The following is a 6,025-nucleotide window of genomic DNA, read 5'->3' on the forward strand; positions in this document are numbered from 1 at the left end:
CCTGCACTCCGCAGTCGGGCTCCTCATCGTGTCAAGCTGTCGCCCACTCGGCCACTTCCCCGCAGTTCTACTCACGTCACGTTTGGGAACGTCATTTCTACTTAATCTTACTCGTTAGTCTTTCACGGAAACAAAAACTCTCCGAGAGTCTCGACATTAAATAAAATTGTCTGATTTTATTGCTACGTTCTACACTGTAAAAGTGCCTCCCCAATGCAGAAATAATTTTTAATTGCTTAGCACATAATGTGGGAGCCCAACTTCCTAGATGAAAGAAGCCAGGATGAAGGCAATGGATAGAAACAAACATGACATTTCTGCAAAGCCGAAAGAATGCTGGTGGATGGAGAGAGAGAATTCCAAATAACCGTTTCCAGGGAGATCGGGGTTCCAGGTCTTCAGCACAGGTGAGCGCAAGCGGAGGCCACATGGAGGCTGTAAGACCTGTGAAATGGGCCTACAGCTGTGCCAGACTTTTTCTTACTGAGCTGCACCCGCGATCCCAGATTGACATCTGTGTGCAGGTGCTGCAGGCTGATGGTGGAACCTACGCAGCTTGTGTGATGGCAGTGTTGAATGCTGGGATGCCCATGCCGGACTTTGTGCATGTTCAGCTGGTTTTGTGGAAGACACAGCCCTGGAAGACCTCAGCCATGTGGAGGAAGCAGCTGGTGGTCCCCAACTAGCCCTGGCCCTGCTGCCAGCCTCAGGCAGGATTGCCCTGTTTGAAATGGATGCCCGGCTGCATGAGGACCACTTGTAGTGGGTGCTTGAGGCCGCTGCCCAAGCTGCTAGAGATGTGCACACCTTGTTGGACCATGTGGTATGGCAACATATGCATGAGGCATCTATCTTGCTGGGGGACTGAGCACCCAGCCACCTATGTCCAGAATAAAGTCCTGCTCCTCTGCTCAACAACAACCAAAAATGTTGCTTTAAGCAACTAGTTTCAAGCGGCCCATACTTCTAGTCCCAGTCACTCAGGAGACTAAGGCAGGAGGTGTCGGAAGCCATTCTCACAGGTGACTGGGTGACTCCCGGTTAGGGTCTGAGGCGCTCTGGCTGTGTCGGAGCTTTCCCGGCCCTCTCCTGATGAGAGAACCTGTCCGTGTGGGGGTGTAACTGACCACTGACCCTGACCTTGGAGTGCAGCCCCCCCTTCAACCTTCATTGGATGGAATTATCCCCTGAATTTCTTGCTCCCCAATAAAAGGCTACTCCCTGGCGTGCTCTCTCTCTCTCTCTCCTGCTAGCCCTGAGTAATCCTTGCTGCCCTGCCGGGCGGTTAGAGGAGGGAACCAGAGAAGGGAGCCGTCTCGGACCTGGTCATAGAAAAAAGGTAACTGAGTCTGTGTGTTTATTTCGATCTCGCTAGCTAACTTTTATGCCAAGAACCTCATTAATGAAACCATTGCGCTGGCCGCGTGGTAGAAGGAGGACCCCTTGAGCCCAGGAGTTGGAGGCCAGCGTGGGCAACATAGTGAGACAAAAGAAGAAAGGAGAGGAAAGGAAGACAAACAAGTTTGTGTTTTTAATTTTTAAATATTTTTTTTGGTACCGGGGGCGCTCAACCATTGAACTACATTTTGTATTATTTATTTATTTATTTTAAAGAGAGAGAGAGAATTTTAATATTTATTTTTCAGTTTTCGGCGGACACATCTTTGTTTGTATGTGGTGCTGAGGGTCGAACCCGGGCTGTACGCATGCCAGGCGAGCGTACTACCACTTGAGCCACATCCCCAGCCCCTTGTGTTTTATTTACAGACAGGTTCTCACTGCATTGGTTAGTGTTTCACTTTTGCTGAGGCTGGCTTCAAACTCGTGATCCTCCTGTCTCAGCCTTCAGAGCCTCTGGGATTACAGGTGTGTGCCACTACTCCCTGCCCAGGTTTGTGTTTGTAAATGAGGAGATATAAACTGGGCACAGTCGCTAACGCCTGTTATCCCAGCAGCTTGGGAGGTTGAGGCAGAAGGATCAAAAGTTCGAGGCCAGCCTCAGCAACTTAACGAGACCCTGTCTCAAAATAAACAATAAAAAGGGTTGGAGATTTGCTCAGTGGTACAGTGCCCCTGGTTCAACCTCCAGCACCAAAAGAAAAGAAAAGAGCATATGCAGCCTGGCACACAGGCCTGGGGAAGGCGTGGCAGGCCTGGTCCTTCATAATTAGGGCTTCATTTCAGCATCACCTTCATATCTTCCTCAGCTGGAATCCTGTTCTCCAGCACCTGGGAAGTTAACACCCTTGACTCTGGGCTGGGGCTCACACACAGTGTTTTCCAGACTTGGTTACTGCCTGCAGCCCTAGTGGCCACACCCAGCATTCTTGAAGGGAAAGGCCGAGGTACAGTCCTTGGGCTAGTGATTGACAGATGGGGCAGGGGCCCTAGACTTACCTGCCTGAGCAGGTCAGTCAGCCACAACCCAGGTCCTACAGGACAGTCTTGGAGACTAAAGTACAATCTGTAATGATCTGAGCATAGAACCTGCTTTTTACAAATAAGCGCAATGAATTTGCGCATAGTTTTAACACAAAAATCTCTAAATAATTTTTTTTTCCCTTAGGGATCATTTTCAGGGTGCTTCTATGCACAGGTTCACCTGTGACCTCTGTATTGTTGAGGCAGGAGTCATGCGCAAGCATTCAGGTTAGTTCACTGTTTTCCCTGCGTTTCTCCTTTACTTTAGAGTTCGGGCATTTCCAAATTCACCATGTAGACATGTTATGTGAGCTTACAATTTCCCTCAGATAGTAGACAGGATACTAAATGTGACCTGTTTGAGTACACTTTAGACAAGGGGCTGAGACCTCTGGCACTGAGACCTTAAGGCATATAAAGCAGGGGCCACCCCTGCAGTCCTTGCACCTGAAATAGTGGAAGGTGCCCAAATATTTGTTGACTGAATGACTTCACTAGGACAATCTTTTGGAGAAGTTAATACCAGCACTTTGCTGGTATTAATATGTCCTTTGCATATAGTAAGTGACCAATATATATTTCTTGAATGGATGCATGAAAATGGTTGAGCTTTTAGCAGGAGAGGAAGGCTGTAGGAATTATATTTAAGGTAATTTTGTCACTTACCCAGCCCTTTGGGAATTGGGGGAACATTTGAGGGGCCCATGCAGTGAATTTAATTGAAGAAATAGTCTCTGAAGGGAAATAAAGGTAAGAAAGAAAGGCTTCCATACTTTCATTTTGTTTGTTCATTGAACCAATGTCTATCTATTACCCACTGTGTGTCAGGTCCTAGGAGGCGAACTATCCATGGTAGCAATAGGCTTTGGGAAAGAGATGATTAAAAAAATACAGCAATGTACAAAATAGAAATATTTTAAAAATTAGCTTTAATCTTCCTTCCCAGATGATCTCAGTGACATTTAAAAAATAATGTATGTATAGTCATTTCCCCTTACACTTGGGGGACACATTCCAAGACCCCCATTGGATATCTGAAAACTTAGATGATACTGAACTATAAATACAAATGCCTCATACCGGTGATGATGTTTAATTTATAAATTAGAAAGTACAAACAATCTTGAGATCACCAGATTTATTTCATTCCTATGTTCCTTTCCGTTGCTATCCCTCACCAGGAGTGTGTGTGTGTGTGTGTGTGTGTGTGTGTGTGTGTGTGTCTGGGGATTGAACCCAGGGCCTCATGCATGTGAGGCAAGCACTCTACCAACTGAGATATATTCCCAGCCCCGACCGGGTTTTCTTTAAAAGGAGTGACAGGAACCCCAAGACACACTTCTCGCTGTGGAGATGGTCCACATTCCCTTGAATGTGAATCTGCTTTCCTAAATCAACCTCTGTCTAGGTCTCTGGATAACGCATGCTTACACTAGTTTTCCACATGTGGGCCTAGCACCCTGCTAGTCCTGAATCAGGTTCCCACTTCTCTCTGGGAGCTCCTCAATCATTTCCCTGAAAATACCTCTCCTCCCATGACAACACTCTGAAATACTATCTGAAAAATCCTGCCATCTGGGCAGCCCTGCCGCTGAAAACACAGTCTGCCTCTGTTTGCTTTGACTGAGTAAACATTTTGTTATTGTTTTCATGAGATGCAATTATACACCAGGTCACAAGTCTATTTGTGATCATTTGCATGGTTTCCTAAATTTACAAGATGTTTAATGTAGTTTTTTAATTTTGGTCGGTCAGTGATGTTAAACTGTACAGACCTGTTAAAGGCAGAGTCACATAATGATAGTTACCCTACACACCAGGGATTCTACATTTTACTTCAAAAGTAAAAGCTAGGTTAATATGCAAAGGACTTTTATGTAACTGCAATGCTAATTATTATCAGCTCTTTGAAACTTCAATGTATTTATGTTCACCAAGTGTACAAACCTTCTAAGTTGCAAAGTTTAGGAGAACACTGTTGAGAGCCACAGCCGAAGGGGCTCCAGCAAACTTCCAGCTGCCAGCAAACTTCCAGCTGCCAGTTGATGATTGGCTCACAGCGGCCCCAGCAAACTTCTAGCTGCCAACTGATTGGCTCCTCTTCGGTGATGCTTATTGGGCTGTTTCCCCGCCCTTTCAGACCACGGAGCTGCTCATTGGGGGACTTTTTTTGGCTCTGCCCATGCGACCCAGCCAATCAGCCTCAAGAGCAGGAGGAGTGGGGGAGGTTGAGAGGCTTGTGGGAAGCCGGTGGTGGCAGTTGGGCTCTGAAGGTTTTTCCTGAGGAGCTGTTTTGTTTGGCTTGTGTGGTTCTAAAAATAAAGTTCGTTTCTTTTGACAAGTGGCTCCTGAATTGTGCCCAGCCAGACTGCGGCAGAACACTATGTGTATGTTACTGGGGATTGAACCCAGGGCACTCTACCACTGAGCCACATCCCCAGCCTTTTTTATTTTGTATTTGGAGGTAGGGTCTTGCTAAGTTGCTTAGGACCTCACTAAATGCTGAGGGCAACCTGTAACTTACAATCCTCCTACCTCAGTCCCCTCAGTTTCTACTCAGTTGCTAGGATTTCAGGCATGTGCTACCAGCTTGGCTTTAGAAGAACACTTTACCAAGTTGGGGTTTTCCAAGTTAAAATTGTTAGCAGTGGGGCTGGGGCTGGGGCTCAGCGGTATAGCATAGCCCCCACCTAGCACGTGCGAGGCACTGGGTTTGATCCTCAGCACCACATAAAAATAAATAAATAAAATAAAGGTATTGTGTCCAACTACAACTAAAAAAATATTTTTAAAAAATTGTTAGCAATGATGACCTTTTTCGGGCTTATGTTTGTGTGTTCCTAATTGTTGGGTTGAACACTAGGCAGCTTATGGGAAAGCTTGCAATGAGATTAGGTCTCTAAGAAAAAGAGGTAATGAGGGAAATGAGGATGGGGGCTGGCCACTGCCCTTATCTATCTCCAGGCCTCAGGAGAAGATCTAAACAGAAGTCCTGGTTGTCAGTAAAGGAAAGGACTCATGAAATGCCTGAAGGCCTTCCTGTGCCGTGAGCAGGCATCTATTCTATATATTCCCACAGCTTAAGCCCAGCGCTGCTGGGATAAATGAGGTAAGCAACAAAGAAGTAAATTAGGAATAAAATGGCCAAAACCTTACAGGCATGGTGGTGCGCTCCTGTAATTCCAGCAGAGAATTCAAAGCCAGCCTCGGCAAAAGCAAGGCATTAAGTAACTCAGTGAGACCCTGTCTCTAAATAAAATACAAAATAGGGCTGGGGATGGGGCTCAGTGGTTGAGTGCCCCTGAGTTCAATCCCCCCTTGTACACCCGCCCCCCCCAAAAAGGCCAAAACCTCTTGAAAAACAGCACCCTGGGGCCTTTGCAGCCCTGGGGTTGAATAATAGGTGCAGTCAGCTGGATCCTAGAGAGACACTTGTAGGCTTTGGGTGGAGTGTGGGGATGAGGGGGAGGGACTGGGCTTGCCAGGAGCCTCATGTGGTTAGAGGTAGTTCCCCCATTGGAGGGGTTTGGAGGGGTGGGGACCACCACATGAATACAGGGATGCCCCCCCCCAAAAAAAAACACAAAGAAGGGTGCTGCAGGGC

General features: G+C 46.8%; 1 pseudogene across 1 annotated transcript; it reads left to right on the forward strand.

The window, feature by feature from the left end:
- The first annotated feature begins 283 nt into the window (after window positions 1-283).
- On the forward strand, window positions 284-5,059 carry LOC143401983 (exosome complex component RRP41 pseudogene; annotated as a pseudogene). Its single transcript, XR_013091703.1, has 3 exons — window positions 284-289; window positions 395-1,000; window positions 1,438-5,059. The product of XR_013091703.1 is annotated as an exosome complex component RRP41 pseudogene (transcript).
- Window positions 5,060-6,025: the final 966 nt, after the last annotated feature.

The sequence above is a fragment of the Callospermophilus lateralis genome, chromosome 6, assembly GCF_048772815.1.
Source record: "Callospermophilus lateralis isolate mCalLat2 chromosome 6, mCalLat2.hap1, whole genome shotgun sequence".
Lineage (NCBI taxonomy): Eukaryota > Metazoa > Chordata > Mammalia > Rodentia > Sciuridae > Callospermophilus > Callospermophilus lateralis.